At 34.4% G+C, this 22887-nt stretch overlaps 1 long non-coding RNA gene across 1 annotated transcript in view; it reads left to right on the top strand.

Annotated features, from left to right (window-relative positions):
- Window positions 1-607: 607 nt before the first annotated feature.
- The window catches only part of LOC125175481 (uncharacterized), a 94854-nt gene continuing 72574 nt past the window's right edge, over window positions 608-22887 (top strand). The window contains exons 1-2 of the long non-coding RNA XR_007155826.1: window positions 608-691; window positions 7912-8425. This is a non-coding gene — a long non-coding RNA (uncharacterized LOC125175481). The remainder of the gene's footprint in view (window positions 692-7911; window positions 8426-22887) is intronic.

Here is a 22887-nt window from a genome sequence, read left to right as displayed (position 1 = left end):
CATAATCTAAACTGAAATCAAGAGTTGGACACTTAACCACATGAACCACCCAGATGCCCCAGACTAGTTGACTCTTATGTCTACTCAGTTTAAATATATTTGCCGCGTAGTAAGCCTTCATTAAACAATAACTGAATTACCAAAGGATAAACTGTGATCTAAAACCAGTGAATAGAATAGTTTTATATATAATATAAATAAAATATATTATAAAATAATATTGTATTATGTAACCATTTTATATATATATATATATATACACACACTTTATACAAATGCTTATGTATAGATATATACTTTATATATACATAACATATATATATATTTACTTTATATAGAGAGCTACATAAATTTGTATATATTTGGATATATAAATATATATATATATCACTATATATGTTAAGAGGGTTACTTGTAAGAGAAATATAATATTACATCAGATATGAAGTAAGGAAATTCAAAGGGGCTTGTTTTTAACTATGAGTAACCGGAAACTCATAATTGTGATGAAGGACATATATCTTCTTTCATGTAAAAATCATGCTCCTCACCTGCTATCTTGACAGTTTCACAACCCCCGGTGCGTTCTGTTTTATTTTTCTTCTATAGGTCTGCATTCTTAAGTCACCAAATGTGGTGCCTCAAGTTCCCATAATAACATAAACACTTCAGCCAACAGAAAAAAGGAAAGGTAAGAAATGTGTATCGTCTCTGCCTAAAGAAACTTCCTAGAAGTTCTCCATACCACTTCTGCTATTACTTCCCTGGTCGGGATGTATTCCCTTTCACATACTTACAGTAGAATGATGGAAACTATCTATATTCCTGTTAAAAATCAATATTTATATTGTTATGGAAGAGGGAAGAACAAATTTTCTTGAGAAATAGTCCCTGTCATACAAAGAGAGAGGAAGAAGTAACATTTATTGAGCATCATTGTCTAACCATTGTGAAAAGAACTCTGTAAATGGCCAGGCTCTATAGAGAACAGATAAATGGTCTTCACTTGATATATAATTAGTGCTTATTAAGTATTTATAAAATTCACCACTGCAATGTGATCCCACATCTTTTTAACACTGAACACCATGCTTTTTCTATTACATAATTGACTATAGGCAATCAGAGTGGGACAAGATCTCACAAGGCCAACAGATTGAAACCCTTTCCATGTTTCAAATAAAAAAAAAACCTATTCTGACACAATGTAATACCACTTCGTAATGAGAAAGAATGAAATATGGCCTTTTGTAGCAACGTGGATGGAACTGGAGGGTCTTATGCTAAGTGAAATAAGTCATACAGAGAAAGACAGATACCATATATTTTCATGTGGATCCTGAGAAACTTAACAGAGACCATGGGGGAGGGGAAGGGGAAAAAAAAGTTAGGGAGGGAGGCAAACCATGAGAGACTCTTAAAAACTGAGAACAAACTGAGGGTTGATGGGGGATGGGAGGGAGAGGAAAGTGAAAGTGAGTGATGGGAATTGAGGAGGGCACCTGTTGGGATGAGCACTGGGTGTTGTATGGAAACCAATTTGACAATAAATTTCATACTAAAAAATACATAAATAAAAAGATAATTAAGGATAACATTTGGTCATTGAAATAATATAGGCTAAAAAACCCTTGATACTAATTCATCAAAAGTGTTCAACAAATGTATATTAACATGATGAAGCCAAATTGAAGAAAATAAAATTTAAAGTAACAATAGAAATGTGAAAGTGTGACCAATTCATGAAAATAATTATGATGGAATAAGCATTTATCACTCCTTAAAGTTACAGAAATTCTAACATGGATATGTCCACAAGATGATGGAGTTTTAGAAGGATTTCAACCACTGTTTGCAGGAATTCTTCAAAATGTGGGCTTGACTTTCTAGTCAGTAGGTAAAATAATTAAACTGAGAAGTAGTGAGAATAAGAACCTTCAGGTGGGTAGTAGAAATAGCAAAGACAGATTTACCTGAAAGATACTTTTGAAATGGAACTCAAAGTATTTTTTTATTGACTCAGATTAGATGGAGATGTAAACCAAAAAGTTAAATTAAATAATAAAACTGGGCCAATGGAAAGAGCTCTAAGACTTTAAGAAAATAGGGAAGTCAGAAGGAGAAACTAATTTAGTACATATGATAATGTGCTTAGTTTAGGTCAGGCTGAATTCAAGGGACTGGAAGAACATTGAAGAATTTTACTTATTGGTTTTGTTCTGGGTTATAGACTTGAGGGTCATTTAATTGCATCTTTAAAGGAGAGTAAATTACCATCGTCGGCTGATTATGATAGAGTAGTAGGTAAGTAGACAGATATCTTTATATACATTTTTCTACTAAAACTAGTTTTGTTCATCTTTGTGCTTAGAGTTATAGTTCAAAAAAAAGTTATTATGTGAATGAATAAAAGTAGCTGCTTTAAGCAAAGAAATTTTGCTAGATATTGTCTCACACAGCGCTTCACAAGCTGGCTGTACATTAAACACTTGGGAAATACTTTCAAAAACTGCTATGAACCAACCCCATCCCAGATGGAGTCCATGATTGTGGGGGTGAGATGCACCATATAGAACTTGAAAATCTAACTCAAAAATCTCTATTTAAGATGAGGCCATCTTTAAAATTTTTTTTTTTTTTTTTCAACGTTTATTTATTTTTGGGACAGAGAGAGACAGAGCATGAACGGGGGAGGGGCAGAGAGAGAGGGAGACACAGAATCGGAAGCAGGCTCCAGGCTCTGAGCCATCAGCCCAGAGCCCGACGCGGGGCTCGAACTCACGGACCGCGAGATCGTGACCTGGCTGAAGTCGGACGCCTAACCGACTGCGCCACCCAGGCGCCCCTAGATGAGGCCATCTTTAAAACAATGTAACAATTTAGGAATATTTTCAGCTTTAGAACATGATGGTGAAGGGTGCTAAAAACCTGTATTTTGTTGCTTTGCAAGAAGACTGAAAATGTTTGGAAAACACGATTAGGTAAAAATCTTGTACTTACAAAACTTATTTTTCATGATGTTTATATTGAGACTAAGCTACAGGTTTAATATTTTTAATGATAAAGGCTTGGGACTTAGAAAACACATTAATGTATTGCATTTTGCCGAGTTGGGCTTTCTTATAAGAAAAGAGGATTATTTATTCAAACATACTTTCCTAATACATATAAAATGACCACCAAGGATCTCTATTAAGGCACAACTTGCTAATTAAATTAGCAACTAGTTTTGAGAATTGAAGCCTAGAAATATTTGCTAATTGCTTTACTTTTTTTTTATGTTATTCCTTGCAAACAGATAAACTCTTATTTAGGATTTTATTTTTACACCTTATTTCAATTCTAATTTTTTATACAATTGAGGCATTTGATATGTTTGGTATATTTGCTATCACTTATTCAGGCTTCTAATTATTATTGTTTTTGTTTTTTAGAAAGAAGGTTTAGAGTTGTAAAATACGAAACTTGATTCAGTACTCAAATAACTTCTTTTTCTGTAATTACATTATTTGGGGAATTGGATGACTCTCTCTGTGTTCACATAAATTGTCAGAAACTGTTGTGACACATTTTATAGACTTCTGTTGGCTTTCTTGTGCTTACTTGGGAATCAGATACATCTGGCAACTCATTTAAGTTGGTGAAGTTTATTAATTACTTCCCATTATTTCTGTTATGATGTATGATGGCTTTCACACTTGTGAGACTTCAAAAATACCTAAAACTGACATTTTCACTTTCCTCATTTAAAGACGATGACAAAGAGTTCTCCCGAGGAAACAACCAACCACCTGTGTTCCATTAGCTGCTTCTGGTCACCCCAAATTTCCCGATTAGACAGTTGAAATGGGTTCCTATCTCCTTTGCTACTCACTGATACTAATGCCTTTCAAGTTATTTGAATCCATTTGATAAGAATACAGTTTATTTTATAATTAACATTTTACAAAAGAAAAGACCACTTTGCACTGCATTTCTATTGATATTTATACAGAATTATACAGAATCAATGTAGTGACTAATATATCGATGTTAATAACAATGGAAATTTCCAAGAACAAAAAAAAAGGTCTTCAGATGCATATATTTATAGTTAATGTGTTTTTGAAAATAAGAGTCTTGTAAGGCAATGTCTTCATTAAGTTTGAATATTATAGTTCAAATTACTTGACTCTGTACACATGAAAGAGAATTCTCATACAGAAAAAATATGGATACATTTCCAAGAATTATTTTGAAGATCACAGACAGAAGGGGAAAGTTGGAAAACTGCAACTTACTATTCTGTCTCAAGAACCTAAAATATTATTTTTGTTAGATTGATGCCTTTTTGATATGATTATAATGGCCACAGAAAACCCAAGTGTAACAAATTTGAATTAAAATGATATTCTTGAGCCCAACACACATTTTAGTTTGTTTCATTATTACATGACAAATTATTTTCAGGGTAGAGAAAAATTTACTTAACAAAGTTGGGTAGACAGGCCCCAAATTCTTGAGGAAAAAACCAAACACGTTTTCAAACAAACAAAACAAACAAACAAACAAACAAACAAACAAAAACTTAAGGGCAAGTGTCTCTTAAAAATATATGAAAACTCCATGTAACAATGATGTCCATAAAATAAACCTCATCAAGACTTTGACAGTGCGCAAATAAAAAATTCAAATGTGTTTACTCATTTTACAAATGTACAAATTCACCAAATTCACAAGTTTAACACTTTTGTTTTTGAACCGTGAGATCATGAATTGAGCCCATGTTAGATGCTCAACTGACTGAACCACCCAGGCACACCCACACGTTTAACTTGTTAAATTCCCTAGTATATTCTCCTTTTTGAGACAGCTTAGTAGACTGCTTAGTTGGATGTAGTAATAGTCACTTTGTGCTTGTTGGGCATGTTTGTGCTTGTGGATGGGTGAATGTGGGTTATACCAGGAAGGATGTATTGTGAATGAATATCTTCCCATAAATCAAATATAGAAAACTAAAACTTTCTTCATTTTCATGAGCAATTTGAATTTAATGGTTGGCTGTTAGATCCAGTCAATTATTTCACCACTCAATATAATGACAGCTAAATTTTATTTTTCTTAAAAAGTGGAATCATGTCCTGATCATATTGTTAAACTTTATTTGTGCCTGAACTAAGTTTCTATTGGCTGAAGTTTATTTTAATAATCTACTTTATATATTTTTATCTAAATATGTAATCTTTATCTGAAAAAGTCACCTAAAAAAATCTTATAGCTCCTTTCTTTTCTCTACATGATCAATTTTCTTTTTCAGAATAGATGCAATAAGTTTATGCTCCCAAGTACTGAAGTTCAAATAAGCAGATTGGACAAAAGCAAATGTTTCTTTTTTTCTTTTTTTTTTAAGTTTATTTATTTTGAGAGAGAGAGAGCAAGCTATGCTATGAGTGTTTTACTACAATTAAAAAAAACTCTTTAAGTGGCTTATAGCATAGTCACAGGGTAGAAAATGTGGTTATATGAGATGTTTGCCCTTTGCTCGAATATTAGAAATATCTTCACATAAGGGTGAATTTGATCTCAGGAAAACTTGACATGCATACCGTAGAATTAGGCGCCAACCATAAACAATAGAATTGATGTTCTACTTCATGTTAAATAATGAATATGAAAAGCTAGCTAGAGCAGTTTATTGTGGTATAATACTTTATGGGTCCATCTTCAGGGTACAAGTACATCCCGTGAGCTCACTAACATTGTTAATGCTGGGATATTTTGGTTTTGTTTGTTTACTGTTATTTTCTTATGCTTTGTTTCCTTATGTGTCAGTATCACTCTTTGATTTTAATTTTTGTTTGTCTGATGACTAATAAAATTGAGCATCTTCTCATATGTGTTCTATTTTTGTATCCTCTTTAGTGAAATCGAAATTCTATGCTTCTATGTTTGGAATAAACAAAAAATAGAAAATAAATAAACAGGAGTAATTTTTCTTGATCTTTTCAAAGAACTAAATTTGGCAAATGGTGTCATAGACTCTAAGTCTAAAGTTCTCTTTTGACCAGCAAAAGAGGGGATGCAGAATTAAAATGAGAGATGGCTAATGTCCTGGGAAAAAGACAAGAGCCCCAAATAAGGGTCCTTGCCCCGTATTTATTCAGATCAGAAGGCTCACAGATGTGATGGGCATGTACAAAGAGAAAAAGAAACTAGGAACATTAACTTGTGGATGTGAGGGGGGAAAGGAGATTTTGAAGATATACAGTGTTTGGGGTTTGGGTCAATATAAAACAAAATCCAGGCGCCGGGCAGATGGATAGATGGTTGTTAACAGCAGACAGGAGGCAACATGCCTGTTTATCTTTGCCAGCCTAAGGCATGAGACAGGTAGGGGGAATAACCTCAGTGTTAATAAGGCACCTTTTCTTTTGTTAACCATCTCTGCTCTATGCTGCTTTGCCTGCAGTGCAGTGGTTCAACGTCCATTTCACCTATTTAACTAACCTGGCCCTATTCTCTTATGAAATAGCTTTCTGCTATACTACTAAATTTGGGCTGCTTTCACCCTGAATATCTAATCTTGTTATTCCTATGTATTGGGAACCTCTGCGCCATTTCTATTTCAGGCCTTTGTCTCTCTCTCTCTATTTTTGGGGGCTCACCACCCTCTCCCTATTTTGGGGTGCCTTTGCACCTCCCTATTCCTGGCAGCTTTGTGCCTCCCTATTCTCGGGGTGTTTTTGCACCCCCCTATTCTTGGAGTGCAAATCTGGGTTACCTAAACTCAGGTGTGAGCGTTTTGTTGACTTTGTATTTCTTTGTGCCTTGTTAACCCATTGGTGTAAGCCCGGGGGATTCCTAAGCTTATCCCCCACAAAATGGAACAAATCTTCCTTTAAAAACAGTATGTGTGTGTCATTCTCCAGTGCAATGATCTCTTCTTCTCCCTTAACCCCCTCCCTCTATCCCATTTTCATATTATTCGTATACTTCACTGACTTATATTAGTCCATTCTATCAAAACTGTGGGTAGTGGTTTAAATCTGTAACTGTTTTTATTGCTCTACTTCTTTTAGTTCTGTCAATTTTTCTTTACATGTGCTGGAGTTGTGATTTCAGGTACATAGAGTTTTAGTATTTTTATATTCTTCCTGATGAATTGACTCTTTTCTCATTATGTATCCTCTTTACAAAATTTACAGCACTATATCACACCTTAAAGTTTTCTTACTATATATTCTTTATCCATCCCAACATTGTATTTTTTTTTACCTTTTTGCATTCATGCACATACAGGCATATGTCCTTTTATTGCACTTCCTAGATATTGTATTTTCTTACAGGTTAAAGGTTTGTGGCAAGGCTGCTCTGAACAAGTCTATCAGCACCATTTTTCCAATAGCATTTGCTTACTTCATTTTTAAAATTTTAAAGAGAAAAGAAAAGAGTTTCATTTAAGCCCAAGTTAGGAAAGCTGCCCAGGATTCACAATCTTTAGAAGGAGAAGCGTTCTCTGGAGAAAAAAAAAAAAAAACATTGGTGAAGGGCTATATATGTTTTTTTACCTAGGGAGTTACAAAATCCTCATGATGAAGGACTTTCCAGAAAGTTACAGACCTTTTCTTATGTTTTCAGTATGTGCGAGGCTGTATGACTTTAATGTTATAGTAACCAGTGAGAGTTTTTGTTTTTCTTATTTTACATTTGGAATGCTCATTTTTGGTTATTAATATTATTATTGTTGTTATTTTAACAAAGCATATGTACAACGTGTGCTTGGAGCCCTTGCTCTGAGGTTCTGGAGAGTCATTTTCACCTTGGTAAATATTAAAGTACAGCTTCCCTGGGAGCAGGGACCAAAAGCAAAAGTTGAAAATTTTCTTTATCAGAGCTTAATCAATAAATGTTGTGTCTGTGTTCTGATTGAAGACGTGGTGGAAATAGCAAAAGAACTAGAAGTGGACCCTGAAGATGTGACAGAATTACTGCCATCCCATAATCAAACTTGAATAGATGAGGAGTTGATTCTTCTGGACCAGCAAAGAGTGGTTTCTTGAGATGGAATCTACTCCAGGTGAAGATGCTCTGGAGAATGTTGAAATGACAACAAAGGATTTAGAATATTACATAAACTTAGTTGATAAAGTAGAGGCAGAGCTTGAGAGCATGGACTCCACTTTTGAAAGAAGTTCTACTGTAGGTAAAATGCTATCAAACAGCATCACAGGCTACAGAGAAATTGTTCATGAAAGGAAGAGTCAATCAGTGTGGCAAACTTCATTGTTGTCTTATTAAGAAGCCACCCTAACCTTCAGCAACCATCACCCTCATCAGTCAGCAACCATCAATATCGAGGCAAGACTTTCTACCAGCATAAAAGGCAATAATTTGCTGAGAACTCAAATGACAGCATTATTAGAAAAACAATATTTTTTCAATTAAGGTATGTACATTTTTTTTAGCCATAATGCTATTGCATATTTAATGGACCATACCACAGTATAAATATAATTTTATATGCACCAGGAAACTAAAAATTTATTTGATTCACTTTAGTGAGATATTCACTTTATTGCAGTGATCTGGCAATATCTCTGAGGCTGTGCCTATAAATTAATTGTTTTCTCCTCTATAGGTTATTAAGGAGTCATTACTTTGTTATACATTCAGTGACGTCCTAGAGATTAAAGTGTGTATATATATGTTACAGTCCCATAACAAAACTTTTACATTTATTATTTCCCCCAAAAATACTAGGACCTAGAATTATCTAATTCCATTTACCTCCTTCCATCTTTTATATCATTATTATCAAGCATGTCAATACTGTATATTTTTAAAAACCAAATGTTGTTAACAACCAATATTCATTCATACATCACGAGATTCTTACCATCTCTTTTGCTTTCTATCACTTCTGACAATTTTGTGGTCATCACTTGTATCATTTCTTTTTCCATGAAGGCTTCCTGTTGGAAAATTAATAAGATATCTTACATTCATAAGATTAAAAATCAGTAAAATGACAACTTAAAATGTTAGTGTGCACACAGATTCAGAAGAAATGCTTTTACACAATCTGTTTTTTTCTTTTTACTTTTAAGTTTATTTATTTTGAGAGAGGCAGAGACAACATGAGTAGGGGAGGGGCAGGGAGAGAGGGAAAGAGACAGAATCCCAAGCAGTCTCTGTACTGCCAGGACAGAGTAGGATGCGGGACTCAAACTCATGAAACCATGAGATCATGACCTGAGACCAAACCGAGAGTTGGACACTTAACCGATTGAGCCACCCAGGGGACCCTACACAGTCTGTTTTAATTTAAATTATTACAACCATTTTGGAAAAGCATTTGAGAGGATACAAAGTTCAAAACATGTGCTCTTAACTAGGCCTGTTTTCATCTGGTCCATTTCTCACCCTCTTTCTGCTCTGTTACAGGAGTTGTGCCGCCTGCAAGCTGAGTGTCTAATGTCCCAATGTCAGTTGCCTTCTTGCTGAGTTCTACCAATGGAATTTGATGGTGGCGGAGTGGGGGGGAGTGGGGGAGGAAAGGGCAAAAATCAAAATAGGTTTCTCTCTCTCACCACTTTTCCTGCTTCTGCAAGGAGAATCCAGAGCCAAAGATCTTGCAGCAACCCATCCCTCCAGTGTCATTCTTGCCTCAGGGTAGCGAGGGTAGTAGACATTTCCTGCTAGAGCAAATCAGCTGGCTTCACTGCCTCCTGGGGCTTCTCACCCAAATAACCTATTTTCTGCTATGTACCCTCCATGGTTTAAGTGCTCCAAATTGTTTCCATTTTCTGTTTTAGACTCTTGAACAAAGCAATCTCTATATTATCATCTTGCACATAGACGTCAAAAAACAAATGCAAAAAGGTTCAGAGTAGCATTATTTCTACCAGCTCCACACTCACACGGGAAACCACGTAAATGCCTATCAGCATTAGCATAGGAAAAACAAATTATCATTTATACATAAAATGGATTTCATCAGTAAAAAATAAGTGGCCTGCAATTAACACAGCCACACGGGTGATTCTCAGGAGCATGAGGTGGGGATTCGAGCAGGTCAAAATTCTCATGCGGTGTAATTCCATTTATATTAAATTGTAAAAGAAGCAAAACTCTGGATGGAAGTTGGAGGTAAAGAAATACAAAAAAAAAATAAATAAATGAATAAAATTTTGGTTACACCTATGTGGGGAAGAGAAGATGATTGAACCAGAAAGTAGTCGTATATTCTTCTAAAGATAGTTGTAATATAATTATTCTAAATGTTGTGGGCGTCTAGGTGTTTTTTAAAATTTTTTCTTTATGCGCCATGATGTGGTTTTGGAGGGGTGGTGGGGGTCCAGAGCTGACAGCCAAGAAAGTATTCTTGAAATGTCTTTGGTGCAAAAAGGTGATTTTATTCAAGCACAAGGGACAGGACCCTTGGGCAGGAAGAGCTGCCCCAGGATTGTGAGAAGAGACTGATTATATACTTGGAGTTGGGGAGGTAAAGGCATGGGAAAGTTTCCAAAGGGATTTTTATATGCTAACGAAGACTCTCAGGATCCTGGAGGCCTAGCTATTGTCAAGATAAGTTTGTTTTTCCCTCTGGTAAAGCATTAGCATTAAGACAGTAGTAAGTTCCTGGAGGAATGTTCCACTCTGTCTGCCTCAACTATTTGTCAGTGGGCTGCAGGCTGTAAGGAAATCTTTTTTTTAAGCTTATTTATTTTGTGAGAGACAGAGAAAGGGTGAGCAGGGGGAAAGGCAGAGAGAGAGAGAGAGAGAGAGAGAGGGAGAGAGAAAGAGTCCCAAGCAGGCTCTAAAGTGCCAGCACAGAGGCCTATGCGGAACTCAAACTCATGAAGCCACAAGATCATGACCTGAACAGAAATCAAGAATTGGACATTTAACCCACTGAGCCACCCTGACACCCCAAGGGAATTTAATTTTATCTGCTCTTTCCTTCTCCTTTTGTTTCCCACATCATGCTATACAAAATTTAAAATTTTTTATCTTTCCAATATGTAATTAAATATATATAAAAGATCTTTTATTGTGAGGAGTTTATAGTTTAGAAAATATGCCATCAATTTCTTTCTACTGCCTATTTCTTTTTCTTGAAAACTTGTGCTGTAATTTAGCACTGTTTTTGTACACCTCTAGGGAAAACCTAATATATTTTACATGAAAAGTAAATATTAAAGTACTCTTCACATAGTAAACGCAATATATGTGTGTGAATGTGTGTGTATGCCTGTGTGTATCTATGTATGTATATATATATACATATGTGTGTATAAATATAACTATACATACATATTTATACTGTGGCATGTATTAAATTATACAAGCTTGGTTTTGCATTATACCTATCCTGCAATGAATTGATTAAAATTTCCAATGTGTCAGTAACTATATTTTCAATGGTAATTGGTTTTATGGAGGACATCCTTTATCAAGTAATAATTTGATGATAGTCTTTAATTCTTACAAACATTTAACTTTCATCTCTATATTTGTTAAAAGAGGGGGATAGTATTTGACTAATAAAATAAAAATAAATAATAGCTTTTCTGTCATTACTCAGAATGACATTATTAAAAATAACTTGTGAGAAATCTTTATTTAGGGGTCATTTATCAACCCATTCATTCATGTGGCAAATAGATAAAGCTTTACTGGATAACTTGATGAGGCAGTATCATGTTAGCAATTTTTTAAAAAAAGAAAAAATCATCTAATGGCATTGAATATACTTTTGCTGTCTCATTACTAGAGGTCTATACTTCAGAAAAGCTCGTTAGCTTGTGAAAAATAATAATTCCACAAGTTATGTACTCTTTTTCCTCCTTTTATTGATTTTTTTCATTTAAATTTACTGCCTATTCATTGATTTTTCAGACTTACATAATCAGTGATATGATATCATAGCCCAAAATTCTTGTTATTGCTAAAGGAAATGCTATTTACTTTTCATTAGCCATTCATGTTTCCTTTATTATTTTCTAGAATTATTTACTATAAACAGTACAACTCAATCATCTTTCCTCAAGAAAAATAATTTGTATTTTTTAGTTCATATCCTCTAATTTTAAAGGCCAAAAGCAGCTGGAGATTACACACAGATACACAGAAACATACACACACACACACACACACACACACACACACACATACACACACACACACCCCTATGGCTGTGAAAATAGAGTAGAATTGTTTTCCAAAAATTTTTTAATTTTATTTATTTTTGAGAGAGAGAGCAGGGGACGGAGAGAAAGAGAGAGGGAGAGATAGAATCCCTCCTCAGTGCAGAGTCCGATGTGGGGCTTGAATCTACGAAACTGTGAGATCATGAGTTGAGTAGAAACTAAGAGACGCTTAACCAACTGAACCACCCTGATGCCCCTAAATACTTTTGTTAAGTTTAGATATAGCATAATTAGAAACCATGAATGTCTCCATGTGAGAAATTGTTCTTGTTCTCACAAGATTCTTTTTTTTTAAGTTGATTTTTCAGTCATCAACCAGGGTTAAATCAAAGTATTTCTGAAACTTATATGCCTATATATTCTTTTCAGTTATAGACAGGTAGTTTTTCATCTGACACTTTTTTGGATTATATATTTTACATAGTTAAGTACATGATAAAAATAGTCATTTCTTTCAAAGAATTATTTTTATATAATATGTCATCCAGATAGCAATCAACACAGTTTTATTTTCGAGAGTTAAACTGCTTTTTTTTTTTTAACTTAAGATTCTAATCTGAACTCCTGAAATACTGCTGGCTTACTTACCTAGTTATGTTTCTTCTTTGCCAGATTTCAGACTTCCTCAGTTAAATGTACCCTAAAACTGTCTATTTCATATGTAAGCCACTGAGAACATGTGGTTGTCGAATGTTTGAAATGTAGCAAGTCTGGATGGAGATGGGTTTATACATAATATACACTGAATTCGAGGACTTATTACCAAAAAGGAATGTAAAATATCTCATTAAAATGTTATATTGAGGGGTGCCTGGGTGGCTCAGTTGGTTGAGCTTCCAAGGTGGGCTCAGGTCATAATCTTGTGGATTGTGAGTTTGAGCCCCACATCGGGATCTGTGCTGACAGCTCGGAGCCTGGAACCTGCTTCACATTCTGTGTCTCTGTCTCTCTGCCCTTCCCTCTCTCACACTCGGTCTCTGTCTCTCAAAAATGAATAAACGTTAAAAAAATTTTTTTAAATGTTATATTGATTATATGTTGATATGATAATACTTTAGACACATTAGGTTAAATAAAATATACTATTATTAAATTTATTTTTACTTTTCAAAAATGTGTCTACTAGAAAACTGAAAGATATGTATATGGCTTACATTATATTTTGTTTGGATAGCACACTTTTTTTTTTTTTTTTGAGTAATACCTATGCCCACATGGGGCTTGAACTCAACCTTGAGATTAAGGGTCACATGCTCTACTGACTGAGCCCGAGCCAGCCAGGGGCCCCTGGGCAATACTTTTCTTGAAGATAAAAGTCACTTCTTCTTAGTCACTGTTAATTTCTTAATTTTATTTCAGTATGTGACATTGGATATGTAATTGTCCATATCCTTACACACTATTTTTCCAAAATATTGATAAAGGACTTTGTCAAAAAATAGAAAATAACTTTGACTAATAATGTGAGCGTAAGCACCATAGAAACCCAGGTTATTTGTTCTTGTTCCTGTCACAATCATCTGAACAGTTCAATTTCTTTTTAAAATGCTGCTTCCTCTGAAGACCCTTCTTGCAACTCTATTCAATATTTCTAGGATCCTCCAACCTTACTCCAGTCTAGCTCTAAACCATAACACTATCATATTTTATCCACAATATTCTTTTTTAATTTTTTTTATTTTTTTAATGTTTTATTTATTCTCAAGAGAGAGAGACAGAGACAGAGACAGAGCATGAGTGGGGGAGGGGCAGAGCGAGAAAGGGACACAGAATCCCAAGGACTCCAGGCTCTGAGCTGTCAGTGCAGAAACTGAGCGGGGCTTGAATTCGCAATCCATGGGATCATGACTCGAGCCAAAGTCAGAAGCTCAACCGACTGAGCCACCCAGGCGTCCCTATCCATAACATTCTTTAATGTCCCTTATTAAATCAACAACTGAAATATTTATATACAAGTTATTCATCAATATTGTAATTACCAAACAACTTGCTAATTACAACTACTTACCTACTTTATTTACTGGCTTACATCTCCCTGAGAAATCAGCTCTAGGAAAGGATAATCCTTATCTGTCTGTCTTTCCTTACCTGTAACTCTTAGAATAATACCTTGCTAAATATTTTTCAAACGAACACATAATCTTTTTGGTAGGTTGAAGATATTAAATATTTCTGTTATATAAAATTTTGCAAAGATCTTTTAAGATCCAGGCACATTGGATTTTACTCTTCATTTTACTTATTTCAAGAGTTTTTATGGCTGTGACATAGCACTTGGTCACCTTCTGTGTTATCTCTTAACAGTATTCTTCTATCCTTGGTAACTACTTCTGATTAAGGACAGATTATTTCTTTCTTCTTCTCTTACTGAAAAAAGAAATAAATGGAGATTGACCAAAAAGCAGGATTTGTCAAGGCAATCAATGCCACAAGACTCTCTAAAGAATTATATTTAGTTAATTCATATTGCATGAGGCAGATAGACAAGGTCTATCTAGAGTTTTTATTAAAAGATTGTTTATCAAAGCAGGAAAGCAAAATTTGCACAAAAATTTTCACTGTGAAGTCAATAGTATTGCAAGGGCAAAAGTCATTTTGCATCTAGATAATTAATATATGAAAATAATTTACATAGATTGTGAAAAATATTAAAATGTGTACCTCACTCAAATTATTTGTCGGCAAATTAATATATTATAGGGGGATCTACCATGATATCAGATTGCTGTCCTTGTTCTGTTGTATATACTTGGAATCTAATAAAAAATTAGCTTTATATGATTAGAAAAAATAATTTATTTTCATATATTCAAAATGGTAGGTAAGTCTTAGCCATTTTTATTTTTTATTTATTTTTTATTTTTTTAAGCTTTAAATACAGTGAGTTAACATAGTGTTATATTAGTTCCAGGTGGACAATACAGTAATTTAAGACTTTTTAAAATTTGGTTCCACATATTTAACCTGAAATATTTTAGTTATCTTTTTTTTTTTTTTTAATGTAGGGATCTGGAATCAGCATTTAAAAATGGATGGGGCACCTGGGTGGCTCAGTCGGTTAAGCGTCTGACTTTGGCTCAGAGCATGATCTCATGGTTTGCGAGTTTGAGCCCTGCGTCAGGCTCTGTGCGGACAGCTCAGAGCCTGGAGCCTGCTTCAGATTCTGTGTTTCCCTCTCTCTCTGCCCCTCCCCCGCTCACACTCTGTCTTTCTGGCTCTCTCTCTCACAAATAAATAAACATTAAAAAAATTAAAAAAAAAATAAAAATGGCAATAACATTAAATTCTGAGCAAGATTAAAGTAAAATTGGTTAGGCAAAGGTATCTATCACCTGTTTTTTAGCATCACACTATTTATGCCTTTTTAAGTATAATTTTACCTGACTTTATTTTAGAAAAGAAATGACACTTTCAAATATGGTAGTATTATTTCCATTCATAATAAACAATTTTCACCAGTTGATGTGGGAACAGATGACCTTTAATCATACTTCAATATTGAACAGATTGTTTATCACATGGTATATTTATAAGAATATTTACTAAAATCTAATTTGTTAGTGCATCAATAAATCAATATTTTATATTTTTACATGTGGTATAATGCCTCCATCTTTTTTTTTTATTTCAGGGTTTCCTTTACTCTTCTGGACATATAACTTGCCCTAAAAGTATTGGAATAATTTTTATTCATGATTGCAAGTGCTAGCTCACTATAAATAATACCAATGAGCTGCCCACATTTGATCAATATAAGTTCTTGATGAAACATCAAAAAATGTTTAAAATTATGTCTAGCATATTTCATCTTATCAGAATTTTTTAAAGTAAATTACTTAAATGTCAAACTGCTTTTGCCAGAAATTATATTATTTGCTTAAATATCACCTCAATCCTTCTGGATGACAATAGAGTTATGACAAAATAAGGAATCTTTTTTCCCTGAAATTCAGTGAATCAAGGATTCTTCCCTTCTATCTCCCATCTGTAACGTGAAATGTGGAGAGAGAGGACATTACAAAACCACTAAGGAAAGAAGCCACTATGCAATCAGAAGTATGAGAACAATATCTAGTGCTCAGGATAGCAGATCAGAATGATGTAAGGAGCCCTGACCTATTGCCGATGTCATGAAAATACTTTACCAGCTTTGTAAAGCTACCTCTTCTCCTGTGAAAAAAAAAATAATAAAATCAACCCTTGTTTGGTTAAACTAATGTATTTAGAGTCATGGTAGTTACTGCCAAATATAATCTTGAGGGCAAGTGATCATGACATTAAATGAATGTATGTTAATATATATAATGCAAAAAAAAAGTTTTTTTTTCTGAAGGATATCTTATCCTGATGACACTGAAACTTTATTCTATAAAATTTACCCACTTTCTAATCTCTCTCTGACTCCTCAGATAAATTTCTTTTGAATGTATACATACATATTCACAAACACGGGCTACAGAACACATAGAAGGAGCTGGGGGTATGGGTCTCCTGAAGTTGGGTCTAGAACCGAATTGAGGTGGCTAAGAACTTGACTCCTGCAGGGTGACTGGACCGAAAGACTGAGTACCAAGAGTGAGAGGGCCCAGAGGCTGGCTTATTTCTTCAAACTGAGCACTGTGGTAAGAGTCATACAAATATACGAGAAGAGGTTAACAGAGACCATACCAAGTGTATCAGTCTACTGCATCTATATAGTGTGAAGGGGAGTGACAACTGGCTTCAGGAAAATAAATTTCCCTAAGAATAAGCTGGGTCTCACCCAATCTTTTTTTTTTTTTAAGTTTACTTATTTATTTTGAGAAAGAGAGAACAAGGGAGAGAGAGACAGAGAGAGAGACAGAGAAGGAGAGAGAGAGAATCCCAAGCAAGATCCTCACTGTCAACACAGAGCCCAATGTGGGGTTCAAACTCAGGGGCCATGAGATTAGAACCTGAGTTTAACTCACTGAGCCCCCAGGTGCCCCTCACTCAACCTTTGTATCTTCATGCTACTGCACATGTGGTGTGGGGGTGAAACGGGGAGCTGTGGAGGAGGCAAACTACTTACCATAGTGGGTTTCTTTGAAAATTGTCACTGAGTGAGTGGCTGTCTTTGGCAGGGCTCCACCTTTCTGTCTTGGGGACAGGATGGGCTTCAAGACATATATCTGACCCCGCTCCAGGCTTGCACCCTTCTGATTTCTTTCTTGGAAATTAGTTGTAATATCCACCTCTCCTCCAGAAGTAATCTTTTCCTGAGCCGCAGAGTGCCTGTACTGCCTGTGTCCAGCCTCATTTGCAACTGGCTGAGAAGTTGTAATTCTGAGATTTAGTTAATTAGCACACTTGGCCAAAACCCCACCTTGCAACCAGGGCTCCGTCAGCAATAAAACTGTAAGTTTGACTTCAAAATTCTTCATATTTGTGTGATTTCTTAAATGTGATAAGAAGGGAAGGAGAACATTGGAACAGACCTCCATCTCTTAGACCATATCTAGGTTGGCAAAATAATTCAGACATTAATAATCTGCACTCGTTGCCTTTGTGATGGTAAACTTCTGGCATTTGTATTTTCTGAATTTTTCTTCTGTTTCTTTCACTCTATAGTCATGAAACTCTTACTCCTTGTAACTTCATACTTAATATATCCACCAGGTCTCTCAATATCTTCCTTGCATATTTCAGCCCATTATTTCTCTATGTTGTATTCTAAGTGGATTTAACAGCAATGGATTATAATACACTAATTCTTTCTGGATCTCTACTCTAGGATTCATCCATGTAAAGAGTTGTTTGTTTTTATGGCTGCAGATTTGCTATTAGGATATATGCTTGGTCATAGTTCATATTCACTCATTGGTTCCATTTACTTGTTATTGTTTTATGGCTTTCAAAAATGGGTGAAATATTTTACATTTTCTATTATTTTAATTTTATTGGGCGGACGTTATCTATAGTATTTTAATTTGATGACTCTCTTTTTATTTTTATTTTTTTTTAACGTTTATTTATTTTGAGACAGAAAGAGACAGAGCATGAACGGGGGAGGGTCAGAGAGAGAGGGAGACACAGAATCTGAAACAGGCTCCAGGCTCTGAGCAGTCAGCCCAGAGCCCGACGCCGGGCTTGAAATCACGGACCGCGAGATCGTGACCCGAGCTGAAGTCGGACACTTAACCGACTGAGCCACCCAGGTGCCCCTATGACTCTCTTTTTAAATATTGGATTCCCTTGTGTGTTTTAGAACAATAATATCATCATGAAAACAGAAGGTGTCTTTCTCCTTTGCCCTGAAATCACTATTTCCTGATTGTCCATCAAATGATGTTTCTAAAGAAATACAGGTCAATCATTAGTGTGATGCAGGAAGAGGATTACAGCTTACACTGAGACACGATGGAAGACTGGACGGAGGTGTATAAAGGGACATTTGTAGATGGTGGTTAAAGTAATTGAGAGAGTTACCATCTGTTGATAGCAGTATTCTCTTCTGCTTCATTGAGATGTCTATCAACAAATATTTATGTGGCCCTATTTTCTACTGTATCCCTTGAAAACAATTTTCCCTTAATCTTCTGCATGGTTTTATTCTCCTTTGTTCACCTTTTTAGATATTGATGACTTCTTGCCTCTTATGATTTCTCCATCTCTCATTTCATACATTCCCCTTAGACAGCCCACCTAAAATTGTAAATGTCTTCACGAATATGATGGCATGATATCATCAGTCAAAATCAAATATTCCTAAGGAATTTATATTTCACAGTACTTATATTCCCTTTGGTAACCCATACTTACATAAAATCCCTTATATCTTTAAATATATATATTTTAATTAGTTGTCAATATCATAAACCAGAGATTATCTTTGACCTTTTCTCCTTTGCTTCTATATTAAAAAAATAATAATTGATGGAGAGGGGGGGCATCTGATTTTAATATTTCAATTTTGTCTCCATTTCTTCTCTTCTCCACGTCCACACTGTTGCTGAGGTTTATTTCTGATTGTTTCTCCCTGGATCACTGCTGCAACCTCAGAGGTCATCATGACTGCACAGGACCACCTTCTATCAGCATCCATCTGACTGCTCAGGTGTTTCTTCTAAATGTACCTGCCAAGAGACTTTTCGTATATTACTCTCTAGATACAGAATGAGAGGCAGGAATTATTCAAATGTATTTAATAATGTAGGAAGAAGATAAAATTTCTCGAGATATGAAATCTCCAAACATAAATTTTAAAAGCTGAGCAATAGAGACTGTGATGTGAGAGTCATACCTAATTGCACTAAGCATGGACTGATGAGAACACAAACAAGGAGAAAGGACTGTTTGTGATGCAGTATAAGTAGCCATGTAGAAATTATTTTATTTTCATAACTATTCTGAGAGGTGTGGAAGGAAGGGTCCAACGTGGTTCTAAGTATTTTATCTTTCTCAAATTAAAAATCGTGATCATTTCTCAGATATTTGTTGACATTTCTACTGGGAGTGGATTTCAACTCTACTTAAATGATACATAACTGATATAAATGACTAGAATGTCATAAGATGTCTGAAGATTATACTGCAATTGTATAAAATCGGTATGTTTAAAAAAATTTGAGTTCTTTAACTTTTTAATTAATATTAACACTATTATTATTATTGTTATTTATTATTATTATTATCATTGTTATACACTAAATATAGTATATTTTTGGCCAAACTTAGTCTTGTGTTACATGAGTTGAATATAATTTATCACAGTTTTTTTTTGCTTTAATATGATGAAGTTTCAGAATAATATTACAAAATATATGACATATTCAAACTGATCCAATTTTATCCTCTTTTCTGATGGCTTTACCTACATTTTAAAATTTCTGTGAAGAAAATGTGTTCTTTCACTTGAGGTGAATTTTCCCTATGCTTTCTTCTTGCTTGCTATTCCACAATAGTTTAATTGAAGCCCACGGGGTAAAGTGCTCACACTTGAGGAGATGTCAAAGGTATTCAGTTATTATAATAAATCTAGATTGTGCAAAAGGAGTGGAGAAGAGGATATAAAAGAGACAAATTCATTTGTTGATAAGGAGTCTGTGTATAGGGAGAACACCTGCACTCAATTTTTTTTTCAACTTCCTTCCTGCCAAATCATTACTTGGTTTCTGTTGTATTTTTCATTCTGGCACACATAGGACACTTGAACAACGGATAAGAGAGCCAGAAAAGACAATAGCAGTATAAGGTGAATCATCCTTATTCTGTACTTCACTTGATTCTGTAGACTTTATTCAGATTTATTTCTTAATGATTTATTATATGAATTGCTGAGATGCTCTTCAGCGCAACTTGTGGTTGTGAATATAAACAGAACGAAAGCAACATAACTATATTTCCTAATACATTTCTGCCAGTGTTGTCTAACAGCCTCATCATGGAAAGTAAATTTAATGCCGTGAACACTGGGCACAAAGAAAAAAAAATAGGAAGACATGGATAAAAACGACAAAAGCTAAGATGAATCAAACATTGGATCATAAAATTAATTCTGCTGGTTTATCATAGAACATCTAGATGTCGTAGGAGCAGCAAGAAATTGGGTCTCTGGATCCTGACCTTTGTGGCTTCACTATGAAAATTAACTCTAATAAAACCACCATCAAGAATTTTTATTAGTCTAATTGCCCTTAGCCACTGGGTTTTTTTTTTTTTTGAAATCCAGTATAACTGATGACAAGCTTTCTATTCATAATACTCTCTATGTCAAAAATTGATTGAGCTCTAGAATATATAATGCCCTGTTGGAGAACGTTGCATGGTGTAAAGCAAAGCAAAAGTAAATTTATAAAAATTGTGTATAGTTTATCACTTGTTTACAGGGCCATGACCTGGTGATTTTTAAATTGTGTAGTATGCTTTAATTAATAATACTATGGCATCATTATTGTCAGAAAAGCAATATGATATTTGTTATGTCAGTGTAAGTATCTCTGTGAGCAACAAAATAAGCTGCACCCTTCGTGATGCTGAGTGTCATTCTCCTTGTCACTTCAGATAGTTATCTTTACCATCTTGCAAATAAAGAGATTTGCTGTCACTGTTAACATTTTACAGATTATACAGCCTAAGTGTGAAATGTCATATCTCGATACACCGATCATGGTGCATTCTTTAATAATGATGTATTATTCACCTATGAGACCAACCCATATTTTTTAAAACTATATTTTAGGCATCATTCCTGTGCTAATAATCTTAACATGTTCATTTTATTTGCTTCTGAGTCATTTAGAGAATTCTAGTTTTCCATTTGAGCATCTATAAAGGATGTAAAAAGGGAAAACAGGCATGAGGAATTGCTAAGTTATTTAGGTTTGGCTAGGTTAATGGGAGAAGTAAATGTCACTGAAATGTTGATACTTGGTGAAGACTTCTAAGAAAGAAAAATCCAATTTAACAGCTTTGTAATTGGGTCAGAATATTTCTATGGTCTGTTGAGTTGGGTCAGAATATTGCTATGGTTAGTTGGTTTAATTTTGAGGAATATGATCATTGAATGTAAAATAATTTTCAGTACACAGGATTTTCATCATCTGTACATAAGTAGATAAATCATTTGTATATTTGTAAAAAAATTGTCAAGTGAATATCATATACATCAGTAGCAACAAGTCACATTTGTGTAACCCAACAGTCTTTTAATTATTATTTGTTATATTAATTTAATCTTTTCAATTCAAAAGTACCTGAAACACTGGATAATGAGTAAGTATACATTTATATTTAAAAAGGGATCACTATCTCAGGATGATGCACTAGTTTTAGTTAAATAATTACATGGGGAAATTAATTAGTCATTTGTAGGATTCAGAATTCACATCATTATCTGAACAGGAGATTAAGAGGAATGTACTTTTAGAATCTCAAGACTCTTCTCTGTGAATTCATCATTTTTGGAGAAGAGGAAACTATGGCGTTCTAATGAAAGTCTTTCTGATTCAGTACCATATGTGAACAAGGACTGTTTATCAGTGTTTGTCCACATTCATGTGCAGAGGTCAGTAATTCTTTTTGACTCCCTTGCAAATGAGGACACTAATAGAAAGGCCAAGAAATCTTTGGGAATGTTCATATGTCCCTATGCCTATAGAGGTTTATAATCATTAGAGCTATGTGGATAATTTAGTAGCCACTAAATTTAGACTGATCATTTAAGTCTAAAAACCTAAGTTTAAAAAAATAGAAAAAAGATATTCTGACATTTTTTAAACTAAAATATTCAGTGACTCGAACTATAATACTTTGGAATAGTGTCTATTTTCTGTAGTATGTGAATGCATGATTGTTGGAGTTATAGTATCTACATTGTTTCTCTAAGAGGTAAAGATGGAAAAGTAACTAAAATGTGTAAAAAAACATATGTCAAAGTAAATGTAAGAAAAGAGACAGCTTTCTTAGCAAATGTGACTTAGTGATTTGAAGTTAACAGGCCTATCTTTTGAAAGTTAGTGTAAAATATAGTAATATTTGTATTGCTCAGAGCCCTGCATTACTAAGATATAGTGAATTTCTCTGTCCTCTCCCTCTCAATTTCTCTCTAAGTCAATTACTTTATTGAGGGAGATATGTACTCAAATGTTAGCTGGTTTTAAGAAAATGGATTTCCTGATACTTTAAAATTTCACAAATAAAAAAAAATAGAATTGTGAGCAAATCCAGACTACACAGG

Source organism: Prionailurus viverrinus, chromosome C2 (assembly GCF_022837055.1).
Source record: "Prionailurus viverrinus isolate Anna chromosome C2, UM_Priviv_1.0, whole genome shotgun sequence".
In the NCBI taxonomy this organism is placed as follows: Eukaryota; Metazoa; Chordata; class Mammalia; order Carnivora; family Felidae; genus Prionailurus; species Prionailurus viverrinus.
This window is presented reverse-complemented; position numbering and strand designations above follow the sequence as displayed.